Here is a 19,294-nt window from a genome sequence, read left to right on the forward strand (position 1 = left end):
GAAATAAAATATATGTGGAAAGAATCAAATGAGAGAAGTGCAATGTATTCCTGAGGTGCTGGTAAGAGCAGAAGCAAGATGTTTTATTTTTATGACTTTTTAGGGGTATTACCTTGAGAAATTCTAACTCTATTTCACTTTATATAGTTCCAATTACATTGGCTCACCACACTGAGTAACAATGGGGACTTCTGCTGCCTGGTCTCATTAATACTGAGTTGCCCCTGGGGCTTTCCCAGACCATTTGTCACTTACAAACTAAGCATGTTCCAGAATGAAGCTACCCTATTTGCATTTTAAAAAACCTCAAACAAACCAAAAACCAGCTCGAAACCAACCCCAAACAATCTCAAAAACCAGCCAGTTATCCTGTGCATGAGCAACATGTTGGAGAGGTTTTTAGAGTTTATGGCTGAAGAATGTACATATGGGAAGCAAATTTTATCCATATCAAGAAGCACACCTGGACAAGATGCTAACTGAAGCAAGCAGCTGCCAGGACACAGCATGTGTGACATTATGCTGCCCTTCAAGGGCTTTCTTCCAGAGGCCACAGAAGAATCAGTTGTCTTTTTTTCAATTAACTACATACCTGACATAAGGGTTGCAGCAAGATTGATTATCTCATTTCTGCTAAGTCCTCTGAAAATCCTTAAATACACAAGAAGCATCTCTCAATCATTAAACTCCACCAGGTAAGTTGTGAACTCCTGCATATCTATAATTTGGAGACGTGCTTAAAGTGCCTAGTGCAAAATAGAAGTGGAGATGTACAGATAGCAGAGCACTCTCCAGAGATGTGTTGTTATTTCTTTTCAGAGTGAAAGCCATTCCTACCTGCCCAAACCCCAAGACACAGATGTAAGCAAAAGAAGATACTTTAGCACCAATTTGTAAAATACATTCCCTAAAAAAATCTCCAGTGCCATGGGAGCTTTGCAACTACATTTTAACTAAATATTTTTTCTTGAAGCTAAATATATTCCAGTCTCCTGTGATGAAAAACAGAGGCAGACCAGGCAAGGTTTCTGCATGCAGATGCATTTAAATTCTGGGAAAACTTTACTGAGGCACTAAAAAATAATGAGGAGTTCTCATCAATTTAATAGGCATGTCTGTATCAAAGCAATTAATAATAATAGAGTCCTAAATTATGTAAATGCTCTGCATATTTAATTTTGGGGCTTAAAACCTGCATATTTTAACTCCAAAATATTTCTAAACCTACCCATGGACATTTAGGTTTGGAAAAGAACTTGTTGAGAATCTCAAGATCACAGGAAACAACGGAAGATTTACTGTCAACAAATACAGAGCTGACTAATTTCCCAGAAAATATTTCTCATCCTTTCATTGTCTCCAACAGAATGTGTCTCAGAAGAATGAGAATTTTGTTTTGGTGAAGCATGTGGAGCAGACAGTACAGGAAGAATTGATAAGTGCACCTGGCATACACAGATATAATGGTATAATATACCATATATGGTATATTATAATGGTATAATATACCATATATAGTATATTATAATGGTACATGGTATAATTTCTTTTCTTACTCCAGGTTTGAAGTTCATTGAGAGCTGCTGAAAATTTTGCCCTGGTCCCAGGGGAATAGACTTGACTGCCCAGTTATCTGGGGGTCCAGAGAGTTCTGTCAGTTTGTGTTCTGCACAAAAAGTCCACAGCTTTGCTGTGCAGCACGATGGGGCAAAGACAGGCAGGAAAAGTTAATGACAGCACAGCCTGTGTGACTGCTTCCCCTGCAATTACCACCCTTGCTCCTTGTGACAGTGAACTGATAGTTCATTGCCCCAGTCCAGCCCCTCTCCTCTTAAAACATCCTTGGGTGCTGCACATCTGGCCAGGTTAGCTATGGGCCTCTGTACCTCTTTTGAAGAGGGAACTTTGCTTAATTTTATGCTTTACCAAAGCCAAATTGCTTTTGAGGCGATCCACGCGACTCAGCAACTATCACTAGTTTTCTAAATCTCATAAGCAACAAGCAAACAAGCCATAATGCTGCACCCAGAGGTACTGGCAGCCTCAAAAGATGATTAGCACCTTCTCCTCCACTCCACATCACCATCCCTGAGACCCCAGACACAGGTCAGAGCTGTGGGGAAGTCACCAGATGGCTTCTGATGCACTGGGATGAGCTAAGCAGGTATCCCACTTCAGCTTTTGTGATTTATACACTGGAGCACTGGAATTATTTCATTCCTTCACCCTGTTTTTTTCTCAGCTACTATTGAGGCCATGGCAATGATTTTTTTTTTGTTTTTCTTTTTTTTTTTTTTTTTTTTCCTCCAGAGTCAAACAGATGAAAGTGGACAAGAGGAAAAAGGTAGTCAGCCAGAGAAACAAACTGAGGCTGTGTTTAGTGGGTGGAATCAGAAATAGGGAGACTTAAGCCTATCAATATATTTTTAGAGACTTGTGTAATAATAGCAGTTGAGAGCTTTTATAGCCACACAAATCTGTGAAACAACCACTTCAGTGATATTTCAGGAGGGAACTGGGTGAAAAGCTTTTTACAGAGGTTTTGGGGAGTTCTGTCACAGCTGATCTATTAGATACTGCTTTTAAGTATTGCAACAACAGCTCTGTGCCCAAGGTTGAAGCAGGAGGTCCATAAGGGAAACCTAAGCTGAAATAGAAAATTCAGCAATTCTTCTGAGGCAGCCAAAAGCTCCTCCCCAAAAGGACACTCTTGATAGTAATGAAGGATGAGGAAAATAGACTTGGCAAAAAACAGAGCTGGGTGATGAAAGAGGCCCAAACTATAAGAAAAATATTATCTGAAACAGAACAAAGTTCCTTTTTAAGAGTGACAAACTTATGCTTATAGTGAAAAAAAAAATCACAACCTTAAAACCAGAACATGATTATTCCAGCCACCAGCATAGAGCTGAGGATTTAAGACCCTAAACAAAACATAATAGCATGTTTTATTTATAAGAAAGCTGTAGTAAGATTGTTCATTATTTTCATTCCTGAGTTGTTACGAGAAAGCTCGGGATTTATTAATACTGCATAAATTTGTAATACACACTGGAATTAAGAAATACTACAAAAACCAGATTACCACCTTTAAAACATGGCATTTACTTGGACAAACCAAGGGTTTCAGCTAATTTGCAAGCATACATAGGCAGATTTTATTTAAAATTTACATCTTTCTCTATTTGCCTTTCTTTTCTTTCATTCTTTCCTATTGTTACAGAAATGGCCAAACCAAAGCATCATATGGACAGGGAGGGTGTGCTTTCTCTCATTCTTGTCTTTACCTCTCTCCTCTCTTGATTGAAGGTACAAGTGGGCTGCCCTTTAGGGTGACTCAGCTTCAACATCACCTGGCATCCAGCTGCCCATTTAGGTTTATACTTGCTTATCCCAGTCCTTCTGCTTCTTAAATTAAAGACTGCTTAGGTCAAAAATAAACTGGCTGACCAGACAATGACCTTTTTCAGATCCCAGTTTAGCTTTTGAATTGCTAATATCCTTCTACACCAAATGTGCCTCTTAAGAGGTGTCAGGGCATTTACTGGTCTTTGTTCCTACATATATTCCCCGACAAGGTGACAGCTGCACAGCAAGTACATCAGTTATCTGTTTACTATTTATGCTCAGCAAGCAAAAATAATCTAGAAATTGCCATGGGTATAATTTTTGACTTATGCCCTCTCCCTGTGCTTCCCTTCTACTTTACCAAGTGTATTTAATAGTTTAACAGTGACACCCAGAGAGAAAAAACAAACAACATGAAAAACAAGAACCCAAAAAACCCTGCTTCTCTGGGCCAGGTGGTCAGACTTGTTTGTGGCTGTGCCCTCCCAGAGTTCCACCTGAATACATTGTGAGGATGACTCCCAGGGGCTTCATTCCCTGTAAAACTCTGTTGAGTTGCTCACAGTACATCCAAAGGCACACCCTTGTCAGAATCTGAGGTTTTGATGATCCCAAGATTGTAGAAAGTCTCTGTCTGTCAGCCCCACTGCCAAAGCAGAAGCCATAATTGGTCTGTGCTGGTTTCCAGGTTGTTTATTCTGTTTATCTCTCACATGTTCTGCTGCCCTGCCCAGCTCTGTCCTGCAGGGCAGCGTGTGGGGCTCTGCCCTCAGTGGGATGTGACAAACATTAAATACCAGAAACTCCCTGGGCTGGATTTACAATAACGTGCCAATATCTGTCACCTACGTTGGACAGTGTGTCCCCAGCCTGAACCAACAGAAAAATGCCAACACCACAGTGAAACATGGAGGGCATGAAGAAGGAGAAAAAGGACAAGACACACCCAATTTCCTCCATCTTGTCCCCTTTGGACCCCTCATCTAGAATCCTAAAATTTTACTTTTGCACCCGTGCCACACATAATTTTTACTTATATCAAACACTCTGAGCTTGTAATTCATCCTGTAAGACTGAAAACTCTTTTCCATGGACAGAGATCACAGCCAGTGTCTCTGGGGGCTCTGTCCAGGGGGTTCCTGACCCCTGCCAGGGTCCCAGACCTGCCAGAGCAGCCAGAGGGAAGCCCCGGACTCCCACACTCATCCACCATAACTCTTACAGGAGCTCCAAACCCAAAGAAAACCACCTGGAACCCAAAGCATTTGGAACAGTGAATAAAACAAAAATATGAAAATGTATAGCAGATGAGAGAAAGGAAGAGATTTTGGAGCCTGAGGAAGTAACAAAGACATTTCCTCTCCTTTTATCTTGAACTTGAAACAGCATAATCAGGAGTAACAACTTTGTAGGCAGGATGACTTGGAAGAAAGCAAGAACCAGTTAATTCTTTTTTAGCTTTCCTACAAATGATTTTATCCTGTCATAATTTTAGGTATCCCAAATTTCAGATATTACAAATGTTGGTAAATATCTTGTCACAAACTAAAAATTGCTGTTCCCTGGGAAAGCACATGTAAGTTCATAAGCAAGGTCTTATGATTTAAAAACTCCCAAATACAAACCTTGCTCAGACTGGAGTTTATTTTTGGGTTGTAATGTTTCATGAATTCTGATCCCACAGATGTTGTTACAATTTAAATATCCACCCTAAATTCAGTTTTCTACATTTATGCCAAATATTTGATAGCACTTCTTTGACTTACATAATTTTCTAGATTGTGAAAAATGAACAGGCTGTTACTTCTAATTTTTTTAAGAAAATGCTTTACATACTTCCTGTTTTATGGCAATTGCCAAGCTGTGTTTGGAAAGAATTTGTTCATTGACATTGAATAGCTGTCAATGTGTGAGAGCAAATGATAGCAAATGCAAGAAAAAAAATTACTAATCTACCCTTTCTGATAGCAAGAAAAGTCAGAGGCTTCTGAATACTGGTAACTGATACAGACAATATGAACAACCAAAGAATTCCTATTTCAATCTTGATGAAAAATCAAAGCACTTGGCTGAAAGGGAAGATAAGTAGAGTTTTTAAGAGATAACTGAGATAGCTTTAGATTTTAGTTGCTCTTCCAGAGAACAAAGTCACAGCTCTGCTAAGGAGGAGATAAAAAGGCTCAGTGTACTTACAGAATAATGGTGTCCTCATGTGGTATTCCCAAGGATATCCAAGATCTACTCTGAAGATGACCTGGCCAAGAAAGACAATCCAGGATCTCCATTTCCTTCATGCTTTCCAAAAGAATACACTAAAAGAATAAAAATATTCCTAATATTAGTAATACTTGTGCCAAGGTCATAATCATAAAAATAATTTTTTTAACAGGAAAAAAGAAGGTTGCAGAGAAGCAAGTACAGGCTCCACACAGAAACCAGTACAGGAATATAGCAGCTGGAATTTAACAGCAGAATATTCCTCTTGAAACCCCCAGCTTTGTAAACCTTGCCTGGTGCTTACTTGCTGTCCTGAGTGGCTTAGCTGCACCTGGGGACTGCAGAACCCACTTTGACACAGTTTTAAATTAATCTCCCAGGCACAGAAGAAAAATTTCCCCCACGCTTCTAACAAAGGGAACCAGAATGTTAGACACTGCTATCTTTATGCATTACAATTATCCCAGAGCATTTTTAGTCTGTCTCTTAGATGGAGGAACCAATCTTTTCATATTTTACATTCTGTTCTTGTTTCTCTTCAAGTTCTTGACACATTCTTTCTATGCATTCCTGTACAGATACTAGTACAGCTGAGCAGGCTATTTTTTTCAGGGGAAGAAGGAGGAAAATAAATCTAATTTTGCATCAAGTAAAACAGAGCGAATTACGTTCTCCTGAAAAAGAGAATACAATCTGGATCTCATGTTGGTTGCAAAGCTACCCCTTATCCAGAAAGCTGACTTGGTGCTTCTTCTGAGTGTTTGTAAGCTGGAAACAGAATCAAAATAAGTTTAAAAGGCTGCCAAGCCTTTGCTCACACTTTTCAGGAGGAGATGGAGCTGAAAGCAACAGCAGGATACATTGATGTTGGCCTCTTGAAGGAATTTTCTCTCCACAAAAAAAAAATAAAAATCAAAAACAGTCCTGTGAGATGAAAAGACAAGAAAAATACTGAAAAAATAAAAGGCTTTGGCAAGTAAATATAAAATAAACTGTAAAACACAGATAGAAATGGTGAACTCCTAAATACTGAAAAGTGTGAATACTGTGAAAAAATAATTTAGAAAGTAATGTAGTTCCATAGTTAGCAATTTTTTTTACTTACCTGCATCTACTGCTGGTCCTCCTTTTCCAAATTTTTATTAATTCACCGAAGTTGTATATACTTGCAGAGGAAAAAAACCCTTGCTATTATTATCCCTAGAGAAACTACAGAGAGAATTTTAGTCTGTGTACATATAGAGACAGGAGACTGTGGAAAGAAGTAAATGGGGAAAAACCATTTATTTGTTGTCTCCCACAAAGAAGACAATTGATTTAAACATAAGGAAGTATAAAAAATTCAGTAGTTAAGATCTTGCCTTGGAGGATTGACAGAATTTGATCCCAAAGCTACTAAATACTTCTAGCTTGGTAACAGTAATTATGTAATTAACAGTGAACTGCTCTGTTGATCTTCTCTATCATTTAAGTCTACCAGAGGGATAATGCCAAGAACCTTTCCTTCAGCTTGTTCTTGATATGGTTTGGAACAATTAGATTAAAAATAAACAGAATGTTTTTCCAAAAGCCTATCCTCGTTGATTTTCCATGGGAATGTCCTGGGTCCTATAAGCCAGGTGTTGCTGCAGTGTATTAGAAGTGAAAGGCAGCAATTCAGGATGTGTATAAGTGATATTATGTATGCTACAGTGCCTCACTGGGTTCGTGCAAAAGAGCTGCTTCCCAAAGCTTTAATTGGCACTCAGCTTCTTTTACAGCCACAGCCTGCACCATGCAGTCAGTTAAAGTGTAGCTGTGAGTATTATAAAGCACATCTTTACAGGAAATGGGAACATGCTTTTGATAACTGGCATGAAAACTTGGCCATATTAGATTTAAAAGTCATTAGTTTCGCATCTGTGAGATGCTGAGTGCTTGTTCACCTCCATGCACAGCCACCAGGAGCGTGGGCTGAACTGCCTGGAGGCTCCTGCTCCTTGAGGGTGCCTGGTGCTGTGTGGCTTTGGCTGGACTTTTTCTTGTTAGCCACAGACTGAACTGATTTTCTCCTCCAAGAGAGACTGTATTCTAGGAGGATGCCAGTGAGCCAAGAGACCTGCTTCAGCAGCTGGGAAAAGACAGAAATGGAGGGAACAGAGAAAAGCTAGGGAGGTTTGTGGTGGTGCTTTCTGTCATCAGAGAAGAAGAAGAGAAGATCTCTGTTCTTGGACCCCTGGCCTCAGGGGAGGAAGAAAATGGGGGGGGACTGTGGTTCCAAAAACTGAAAAACTGAACTATTATTTTTTCCCATCTTGGCAGGGCATCCTTGAAAGGAAAAATCCTAAAAGCAGTCTGTCCATCCATGCATTGGTGGTGAGAGCACTGTGCATGGAACGGAGAAGGGTCACCATGGAGAACTTTTTCTCCAGGCAGTGCCATGTGTGACATGGAAGCTCAGGATGTGGAGCTGTGTTTTCTTGGGGGGTCTGTGGCACAGGAGAGACTCCTGTCTCCCTCGATGGACTGAGTATTGATTATCTGAAGGGTGGGAATCTGATTGGGGGTCCAAGTTGTGTCTCACTGTGGTTTGTTGGCATTGGGGGGCGGGGGGGAGGAGGAAGGTTTTCACTTTGAGTTTTGTGTGTGTTTTTCTTTCTTTTTTTTCTTTTATAGTAGTATAGTAGTAGTAATTTAATAAAGTTTTTCTCCTTTGTTAATTAAGCTTGGGCCTGCTCTGCTCTGTTTTTGATCTCATTTCACAGCATTCAATTGAGAGGTTGCATTTTCATGGGGTGCTGGCAGTGTGCCAGTGTCAAACCATGACAATGGCAGAGGGACATTGCCACCCCAGCCCAGCCCCAGCCACATGCACAACCCCAACACCAGTTAACAAGAGATTTCTGAGCAGTGTGTTCCCCCTGTCACGTTTCAGGATATCTCACAATAACCCCAGTGTGAGTGAGAAAGTGCAGTTCATTTGCAGACCTAGAGATGCAGGAGGAGTAGCAAATAATGCAACCTGCAGCAATCAGAAACACTTTTTCAGTAAATTCAAAGTATTCCTTAGCAGCATGCTGAGTGCTGAATATTTTTTACAAAAGCAAGGGGGAAGTGCAGGGAATGGGATGGCAAACTTGGATATGTATAGATTAAAAGGTTGCTGCCTCCCAGAGATGGGATTTCATGACTTGCAGACAGAGGGGGATTAACTACAATCGTTTTTGGTTCCTTGAGAATTATTGCTTTCTAATTCTTTCTTCTAAGGAACCTGGAATTCAATTCTTTACTATAATTATGAAGTAATAACATGTTTTTTATTTGTAATTCATACATATGTGCATATGCATATATAGATATACATATATCAAAGAAAGGTAGTTTTGGGTTTTGTTATGGTTTTGCCTTGTTGGGTTTTATTTTTTTTTTTCTTTTTATTCTTTTTTTAAGGCTGAGAAAAGTGATGGGGAAAAAGAAGGGAAATAAATGTGCTTCCACAGCAAAAGCAGTTGTTCATTGCTGCTATTAAAATTCAGGTCCATTGCCATGGAGAAATCAGTTGATCAAAGTGAAAAGTTTGCTTTTATTTTTTTTTAAGTGAAAATATACAGAACTCTATCCATTAACAAACTAATATATGTTGTAAATTTTCATTTTCCTGTTTATTATTTACACTGGACCTTTCTCTCCTTTTGCACTTACCAGTTCCAAGAGCAATCACTACAGTCTCACTTGATAAGCAAGATAGTAAGATTCTTCTCTAAAAGAAGTTATCCTTAAATACGGAGATTTCTAAAAGAAATATCCTTAAATATCCTTAATATCCATAAATCAGTGATATGACCACTTATCACTGTTGATGCTGTGCTTAAACAGTCTAGAAGTATAGAGATCTATGAACAAAGTGTGAAGATTCACAAGAAAATGTTACTGAGTTTTAATGTTAATTAGCCCACCTTTGCAAACCACAAGCACGTACAAAAAGCAATGTGAGAGTGCACACGGTGCAACAAAACAGTGCCAGCAGGTTGGTACTGCATATCAATCTTCAGCTACATTTCTGCCCCTTAACTTAATTTACTGCAGCCTTTTTATTGATTAAGGTGAAGGAATACAAGTTATGAAGGAGTACAGCAAATCTTTATAGTCCTTTCTTCAAAGGGTGGATTTTACAGACCCCTCAAGACAGTTGCAAGCACAAATAATGTTTCTTAATACATTAAGGCCTGTGTAATGGATTACCACAGTTTTGACCAATTTACCTTTTCACAAAGCAATAACACATGGCCCTACAATGCACAGCACCTGCTAGCTATAATGTTAAGCAAGTTCCTCAAAATGTGTTCTGCCACCCAGCTCTGATGTAAAATCCACAGGTTTTTTCTCATCTCTGCAGTACTATTTTCACAGGGATTTTCAGAAGTATTTGCGTATGGCGAACTGCATAGGACTGTGGCAAAAGAATGGTAATTTCTGCATCCAGACTATCCAGCACACGTACCTAATAAATATCATAAACACATACACCAGGGCTGCAAGCTTCTCCGTGATTCATACAAATGGATTTGCTAACTCAACCTGACAACTCAGCTGATTAGACAAATAAAGTGTCTTGGATAACACCAGTGTCGATAATTACGTTTTCCAAATGGGACAGCTACGTTTCAAGCTGAAAATGAATGTACAATTGCTGTTAGAGATCACGAAAAAGCTTGTACAAGAGCTAACAAGAAAAAGCAGATATTTTATGAAAGATTGGTTCTCTTCTAGTCCTTGTTTATACCAGAGGTTTCTAGGGGATGCATAACTTAATCGAGAGATATGTCAATGTACAAGCTGCTGGGCATATAGCAGGCAACACAGGCTAGCTAAGAGAGACACTAAATCTGCAAATGAATCGTCCTTTCTCCATCCCTCTGACCCCATTAAATTCCTCCTGCCCCTGGGAAGCACAATGTGCCCAAGAGATGGACAAGGATGAAGGCCAAGGCTGGAGACACTCACTGCAGCAGCCCTGCCCTGCATCGAGGGATGGGGATGTGTATGGGCAGGGCAGCAAAGGGGCAGGAAAACTCATGGACCTTAGAAACTCCTAGAAAAATAAAATGTAGAGAAAAATGGTAGGAATGTCGGCCTCAGATTCAGTCAGAGAGAAATGGAAAGTTTCTAACCAGGCAGAAGCCTGAGAAACTGTTGAGAAGAATGTAAATAAGGTTCTTTGTCTCTCTTGTTGTTCATATATAGTTAAATATATAGTTAGGTTTTGCTACTGTACGTCATTCACTGCACACTAATGGTATGAGACATTTTCACTTCAGAACCAACAGAGTTGGTCTGCATGAAGCTCTGTATAGAAGAGCAATGTATTTTGAAATAAATCAGAGTTTCACTCTCGCCTTCTGACTCAGAGTCTCTTCATTCCCATCCTGCCTCAACAGCATCAGTAGGAGCTGCTGGGTTATACAGTGCACTGAGAAAAGATGTGAACACCCAGCCCCCATCAGAGACGCTCTTGGAACTCAGAAGCCAAAATCTGTAATGTTTCTGATGCCTGTTTGAAATATTGAGCTGCAACCAAAGAGAACTAGAAAGCACTCAAACTGCTCAAGGGAGAATACTAAGATGAAAGAAGATACCATTAAGATAATTTTGCATACAGGAGAGCTGTAGAAGATAGCTCTTCCTCTAAAAGGAAATAGCAATTTTGTGATCTTTAAAATTAATTTGGATACTCTCATTGCTTTTGCAGAAAGCTTTCCAGAGAAAATTGAAATGGAAAAGGATTTTTAGAATTAAGAATAATTTGAGATGATGCGACGATGTTTAAATGATGCTGTAACATTTGAAGAGTGAATTAGTTTCATTACCAGGCTCTTATTTTTTTCACTATTACTGAAGATTAGGAGCAATTTTGCAAAACTTATCAGATATGTCCATTTATACAATAGTTTCCTATTATTTAAAGAGCTTTCATTGGCAATATAAAGAGTAAACTGCTTGAGAACATGAAAACTAACAATTGCCAGTGGATTTGATATGATTCTAACATTGAAAAAAAATTAATGAGATTATTTCATGAATTCTCAAGTGCTCCAAAGAGTCTGTTTCAAACCAGCAACTGGCAAAATAGGAAAATCTACTGTGCTAGAGATTATTTTTCCCCAAAACCCAAAATATCAAAATTGAGCCTAGACATGTTTTATGTTCTTTTGAACAGCAGAAAACAGCCATCAAAGAGCTGATGGCTGCATACTTGAAACAGAGACTGATTACTTTTCCCAGCCAACAGAATGAGCGTAGAACTTGTATTTCCTTTTTATGTGCAATTTCAATATGATGCAAAATGCCAGCTTGTATAAAAGGGATGAATAGGTGCAGTGCTGGGAGGTGGATGCTGTGCTTCTCAGTGCACCAGCAAGGACATATCCTGGCCTAGGGAAACTCTAAATGTGTTACAGCTCCACCTACTGAGGCAATCAGAAATGATTGGAAGGGGTATAATTAGCCAGTGTAACGAACTGGAGCAACTGAGGGTCTGTGTAGACCCTGGAACAGATGTGACACAGGTGTCTGATCAGCACTTGTACTCCTGCTCAGGATCAGGTCGTATCAGATACATACTAAAGTCATGGAAGTCAAGCAACTTGCTCTGTTTGAAGCAGCAGCTTGTTTTTGAAACTCCCAGGCATTTTAAAGCGTTCATTTCTGCCTTTTGTAGTGATTGACTAGCACAGAAGTCAAGGTTTGTCACTTCAGAAGGATGCTGTTACTCTGGTGTTTTTGATGAAGCAACAGATACTCTGTTTATTCAAGGACAAGTTCACTTTGAGCTGGAGGAATAGCAGGGAGGTTAAAAAAAAACACTTTGAAAAAAATATGTGTAGCTATGCTTTTAGGAAAAAATTAATCTCTTTAATCTCAGGACAGTAAGCATGAGTCAAATATGCAATTTCAATGAATGCTGGTTTTAGATATCTATCTATCTATATCTACCTATCTATCTATCTATCTATCTATCTATCTATCTATCTATCTATCTATCTATCTAATCTATCTAATCTATCTGTCTGTCTGTCTATGCATTATGGAATCACAGAGTGGCTCAGAGCCAGAAGTTCTGGGTTACTGCAGAACCCTTTAAGACAACAGGAGATCACATAAGTATTTCCTACACCTTGAGACCACATTGACAAGGGAGAAATAAGTGAAAGATGTTGCAGCAAAAGTTCTTAATCAATAACTAGTGGTTTAGCACAAGAAGAAAAGCACAAAGGAATGTGGCAGCATAGCACAACAGGAGTATAAACAGCATAAATGTTTCATGCTACCTGAAAGATTCTTATAGTTAGAATGACTCTCTCTGAGTCTGAAGGTAGGCAGAACAAAATATTGGACCTGAAGCAATGAAGTGTTCAAGAACATGCCAGATATAAAATGTCAGTGATGAGGCATTTATTTAGTTCAGAGGGTTCCCAGAGACCAAACACCCACAGAGCACTGGCAACAGCACAGCTCAAAATATGCAGAACCTGGAATGTCAAAACAAAATGATATTTTTTTAAAAAAAACCTTTGTGGCACATAAACCAAACAAGAAATGACACTGATAATAACTGGAAATTGAACATATGCCTAATGTTTTCATGCTGTAATTAAACAACTTAAGTTATGCTAAAAAGAAAACATTTACATCAGTGGGTAGGGAATGTGGAGTCAGACTCCTTGAAAGGTAGACACAACTGTCAGCATCTTGGTCCTGCATATAGAGTGTTTGCTTGCCACTTGTCTGAGTGAAGGAATTTTCTTAACAAACACAGTCTGAAGTGCAGACTTGGATCCCAAGCCAGCAGGAACATCAGGAGTGGAAGGAACGTAACTTAAAGGATGCCAGTCCTAAAAGAGCCAAGAATGTGTAAAGATGGCAATGTCTATGGATGCGAAAAAACAAGAGTTAAAAATTGGATATTTATAGCATGAGCCACCCCTTTTTCATCTTTGATTCTTATGGAATCAGTGAATGAAGAAAAAGAGATATAAAAGGCTGTAACTCAAACCTCAGGGTTTGGGCTGTTGAACAGAAATGACAGAATTCAGCAGAGACTCTTCTGAATTGACATGTTTTGTGGAGGAGCTGAAGAATGTGGAGAGAAGACTGGATTTAGCTGACATGAACAACAAACGTGACTCTTTATGACATTTCCACCACTGAGCAATTACAAAAACAATTTATGAATTAAAGGCAATCAAGAATCAGTTGGATTGAAATTTTTGCTTTACAGCTGCCTCTCCCCACTAAATAAAAGGATTTTGAAATAGCACATATTGCTGGAGGAAAAAATGAGCAGGTAAAGACCAACTGAACAAAGCTCTAAACTCTTGGGTGAGGAAGGTAATATATGGAGTTGATTAGACCTAATTTCATTCTAATATCTCTTTCTCAATCTGTAACAAATGTAAGAATGTAACAGCATATTATAAAATCTGAAGAGATTCTGATTTCATAGTAAAATTAAGTAAAAAAGGGGAAATTCAAATATGATACATAAAAAAAGAGCAATAGATACTTAAAATAGAACTAATCACAGAAAAGTCCATTAAATAAGACTGAGAACCAAGATAATAATAATAAAAAGTGATTGAACAAAGAAGGAACATGCAAATGAAATGAATACTATGCTGAAAACCCATACGACTCCAAAAATGATGGGAAAAGTGAATATTGTCATTATTCTACATATTTAGAACAGAAGAATTGGAGTTTATTTTTGGCAGGAATGACTTTTTGGTCCCTCAAAAAGTGTTATAATATTTACCTAGCATCTGCAGTGAGGGTGGCTCTGGATGATTATTGCTCCAGGAGACTCAGATCACAATGTGGTGGTGGCATCGCAGCAGGGCTCCTGCCTGCTGAAGAATTACAAGTGGCTTTCAGAGGTCATCTAGAAGACATCAGCTATCTTGCTTTATGCTGAAGAAATGGAAAGGCTTAGGTTCCTGCAATCCTTTCTGATCCAGAGTGCTTTCCAATTCAAAGCAGGAAACCTGCAGCGACTCATTTTTTGACACTATTTAACAGGCAGCCACCTTGAGACTTCAAGCAATGAAAAGCAACTCCTCAGGGCAGGAGCTAAAGATTTCACTATGTTAATACCACAACTCTTGAACATTCACTTTCTTCAAGCCAGCAGTCCTTAATGTACCTTGTAATCCCAATAAGTTTGTGCTCAGCATTTTCCAAAATGTCACCCACACTTTGATATTGCTCCTCCCACCAAGTGTACCTTTAAGTTTTATGTGTGCTGCTTTCTACTGGGTTCAGCAGTTGACTTTAGATATCTATTTCAGCTTAAATGTTTACAAAATTCATACAAATACTTAGATAAGTTCTGAATTTATCCAAAAAGTGGTAGCAACTGTACAAGTTTTTTACAACCCTGATTGGAAAACTGCCTAGCAGGAACAATGACTTTATTATTCTTCAGCAGTTATTATAAATAAGCACTTATCACAATTAGAAAAAGAAGTAGCAGAAATGCTAACACTGCTAGATAGAATCCAAATATTTGAATTTATATGCCTCAAGCAAAAGAATTCCTTAAAAGAGCTCTTAGTCAAGCTCAGTGGGATACAAAAATAAAGGCACAGAGCAAGAATTACTTGTGACAGTAAATCCACTGGGAAAACATGAGACAAGAAAAAGGAAAGCCATGAGTTTGTGATCCAGTTTCAGAAGTTTGAGCTGGAAAGGCAGGTTTTGTGACTGAAATCTAGGTTTAAGGACAGGCAAGGTCATAATAAAAAAAAAACCCTCAGAGCCTTGGTCTTTTCTGATTTATATTGTTGGACTCATTGGGCTTGCTGAGTTTATAAAATGCCTACTACAAGGAGTTTTATGAAAAGTGCACTTGTTTGAAAATAGGTGTGAATCATTTATGAAATCCAGCTGTGTATATGACAGGTACAATCTGCACCTCACCCCACAGCAAGCAGGCAGATTACAGCAGCGGGCAGGGAAAGAGCACTGGCCAAACACCATTAACTTGAAAAGACAGAAATAAGGTCAAGGTTAAACACTGAAAAATTTATTCCTGGACTCCACAGCTACAAAGGATGCAAGAAAATGTGCATCTAAACAGCAGTAAACTTAACCCTGATAAAAAAAAACAACAACCAGATCAAGATAAAAATCAAGTCTGTTCATACATCACTCAGGGAACAGCATGCCAACACTTGTAATTTATCACAACAAAGAGGGCTGTAAGCAAGTCTTCCTAAAGACTTACTCAAAGCTCTGTAAGAGCTGTGTTAGACCTGAACATATCTGACATATGCTGAACACCCAGAAAACCCAGGACCACACTGTGCCATTTGTCTGGGGTTTGAAATTCCAGTGTCTTCTTTTGGCTGAGCTACATTTCACACAAAGCTTTAGCAGAGCCCTTTTACTCAGACCCCACACCAAGACTCAGCAACACTTTACATATGTACCTGTGGTACAGACTGATAGGGCCAATGATAGGTCTTTCCATTAAGGACCTGTATTAACAACTTTGCTGCTAAATAATGGATTGCTTCAGCTTGTACACTTAGAGTCTCTATGGTGATATCTGAGAGAGCTGGATCAGGTCCCAGCAGGAGTGGGAATTTGTCCACTAGTTAGGTATAGAAAGATTTACTTCAGGAGCAATTCTGTGTAAATGATGTGTTAAAAGATTAAGGATACCTTTTAAAAGACCTGCATAAGTGACCTATATTCTTATGTGGCAACTTTTTACACTTTGGAGACAAGGCAAAAAAAAAAAAGAGGGCCAGATTAAGGTGATATTTTGTACCATGCTTGCTACCTTAGGTGGCAGTGACTGCTAAGCTTTATTTTTTTGTCACAGATGGTTACGCTTAAACAGACTTGCCTGCCAGTGTGATTTGAACTTTACTTAAATTATAAGTCACCCCACAATCTAAGTCAATTCCCACTATGACAAAAAAGGTTATTTAAACTTTCAAGTGCATTGGTTTGAAAATTAAAATATCCAAGAGTGCAACAATAATGCAAATCTGCTCACCTGAGTCTAGAGGAAAAAAAGAAGCGAGTGATTTGCAACTGCCTTCTCAGCTTGAAGAAATGTTCTCATCTGTGGGTCAAAACACAATAATAGCTACCTAGTCTTCCAGTGATTGTCATCCTGGAAGGCTGAAATGTTTAACATGTAAATAAGTTTATTTGCAGATCTCAAAGTGAAAACTCTATTATATAGTGAATATGAAGTGCTTAATAAGCAAAGAAGACACAATCATCACAGAGTTATTAGACTGAAGTGTCCTAGGTGATCTCCACAAGCTTTGTGTAAATTCAGAGGATTTTGTAAATTTTCCTCACAGTTAAGTTTCTCAGATCCTTGCAAGGAACCTTTTCACTAGAGTTGAATCTAACAGAAATAAACACTCACTATGCTTAGCTAGAAACAAGACCTATAATGGAATACTGGGACTATGCTGCATGAAAATTTACCAGTTGGAGGGATTTAATGATAGATAGGCAGGTCCAAGGCATGGCTGTCCTGCAGAGTTACTAAATCAGCAGGAACTTCTGTCAGTGTGAAAAACAAGTTGGAAACAAGTGTGGGTTGCTGGGAGAGACAGAGTCAGGCTTGTTCCTCTGCCCTGCTTACGCTGCTTTGTTAGCCCTTTCCTGGTTGCAGTTCTTGGCCAAATGCTTTGGGACACTCACCACAAAGGACAAGGTTGTGTTTCCTGACTGCTGAGTGTGGCTTCAGGGAGCTCTTCAACCCATTTTCAGGGAGCTCTGCTCCAGGACAAAAGAAGGATTCAGCTCCCCTTTTCTCCCTTATTGTAAATACAGACGAACCCAATGGGAAGAAATTACGATGTCTGACTCAATTCAGAAGGCTGAATTATTTCTTTATTATAACTATGCTAAAATACACTAATATGCTATATAAAAAGGAAGATACTAAAACTACATACTACTTTCTCTGACTCTAACACAACTTGTGACCCTCTCTGAGCCCAGCCCCAGGTGGGTTGGATTGGCCATCAGCTCAAACAATCCTCACCTGAATCCAATCAAGCACTCACTCCAGGTAAACAATTCTCCAAACACATTCCACATGGGAAAAACAAGGAGCAGAAATAGAAATTGTTTTTTCTTTCATTTCTCTCTGTGCACCTCTATGAAAAACTCTGAGAGGGAGAGAAATGTGCTTGCCACACTCCCTGTCTTTATGCTCACTGGTGCTCCCTGCACCAAAGCATGGGAGATTGGCATGGAGACTGTGCACAGGGAGCACCAGCAGCTGCCACAGCTTTTCCACAGATTTGTCTTTCACAGCCTCCATTCTTGAAAGCACAACATGAGCCACTGCAATGGCAAGGTAAAAAAGAAGAAGGTTTATTTTCTGACTCCAACTTTTATACTTTTCCAAAGGTGATATTGGATTGGAGAGTGAATGGGCCACCTCTCCAATGACATTGGACAAACCACCAGTATATCAAGTTTCTCCACCCCCACGAAGGAATGCAAAACAATATGTTGTTTATAGAAATTGTGCGGGAATGTTTTCTAAGAGAATGTAAACTCAGAAGGCTTTAGAAAATCTTAAGAATCAGGGTGACACATTCTTTTTAATTTTTTCACGGCTTCATTTGGTCACCAGGTACAGCCTTTCTGTTTAGTCTATTTCTTCTCCCTCTAAGCTCAAGATTTCTAAGTCCTTCTAAGAAGTCAGAGTCAGGATTTATTGTCATATCTGACATGATCTCTAAAGAGAAAAAAATCCCAGCAATTTGGAACTTTCCTCTAAAAGCACCACTGGAAGTTGGCACTTTAAAAATGATCAGAAAGTACCCTTATGTGCTAGAAGACACAAAAGTACCACCAAAATAAATGCAAAGATTGGTCACTAATTAAAGCATTCCCTATTTCCAGTGTGGCTTCCTCCTTTTTAAGAGTTGAACTTGCCTTTTTTTTTATCCTTTAGGCAGCTCCTGTAAAAAAGCCCTGGCTAACACAGGCAGTAGATTTATTTATTTTTAATGTTTTCTCTAGTGTTCATCCAACCTTGCTGAAAAATTATAATGATGTCCAATTTATTTTCCACAACAAAACCTTGTTACTGCCTCCATACTTAATTTCATTTTCACAACCAGGCCTCCATATTCCTTTTTGTTAAAAAAGTAGCACCATTTCCATGTTATTTTTCACCTCCAGAGGTGTTATTGGCTTGCTGTAATAACAGACCAGGCTCCTGCTGTGTCTGCTGAAGAAATGATCCCAGCAGCCCAATGGAGCCATGCCACCTTCCCAGCAGCTCAGCATTTAAATTGTTTCTGGGTATAGCTGGGCTCACCACTGCCTCAAAGTTTAAGACATTGAAAAAAAATGAAAGGTCCTAGAGAAAAATATTCATTTTTCAAACACACACAAAGAAGGCTATCATTTTCTAAGATCTGCTTCGGTTCAGACGAAATCATAGAAGTAAAGCTCATAGTTTCAGGTCCCAGTCCTACAAGGAAAGCCACTAGTGATGTAAATACATATTTGCTGCTGCAGAGGTAGTGTTGAGGAAGAAGCACACCAATCCCCCTTCCCAAATCTTGCCTCTTTTAGATGCCTGGAACACAATAACTAGGATAACACCCTGTGCTGATTCAGGCAATGAGAGAAGAAATTGAGAGAAATAATGGAGAAATTCAATGTGTTTGTAAAATCAGAACTTTAAAGGTGAGGGAAA

General features: G+C 39.0%; 1 long non-coding RNA gene across 2 annotated transcripts in view; it reads right to left on the minus strand.

Annotated features, from left to right (window-relative positions):
* LOC110477026 (uncharacterized) overlaps window positions 1-19,294 on the minus strand; it is a 37,104-nt gene that overhangs the window by 980 nt on the left and 16,830 nt on the right. For both annotated transcript variants that reach the window (XR_004148891.2, XR_004148893.2), the window contains exon 2: window positions 5,542-5,660. This is a non-coding gene — a long non-coding RNA (uncharacterized LOC110477026). The remainder of the gene's footprint in view (window positions 1-5,541; window positions 5,661-19,294) is intronic.

This window comes from Lonchura striata, chromosome 2 (assembly GCF_046129695.1).
Source record: "Lonchura striata isolate bLonStr1 chromosome 2, bLonStr1.mat, whole genome shotgun sequence".
Taxonomy (NCBI): domain Eukaryota; kingdom Metazoa; phylum Chordata; class Aves; order Passeriformes; family Estrildidae; genus Lonchura; species Lonchura striata.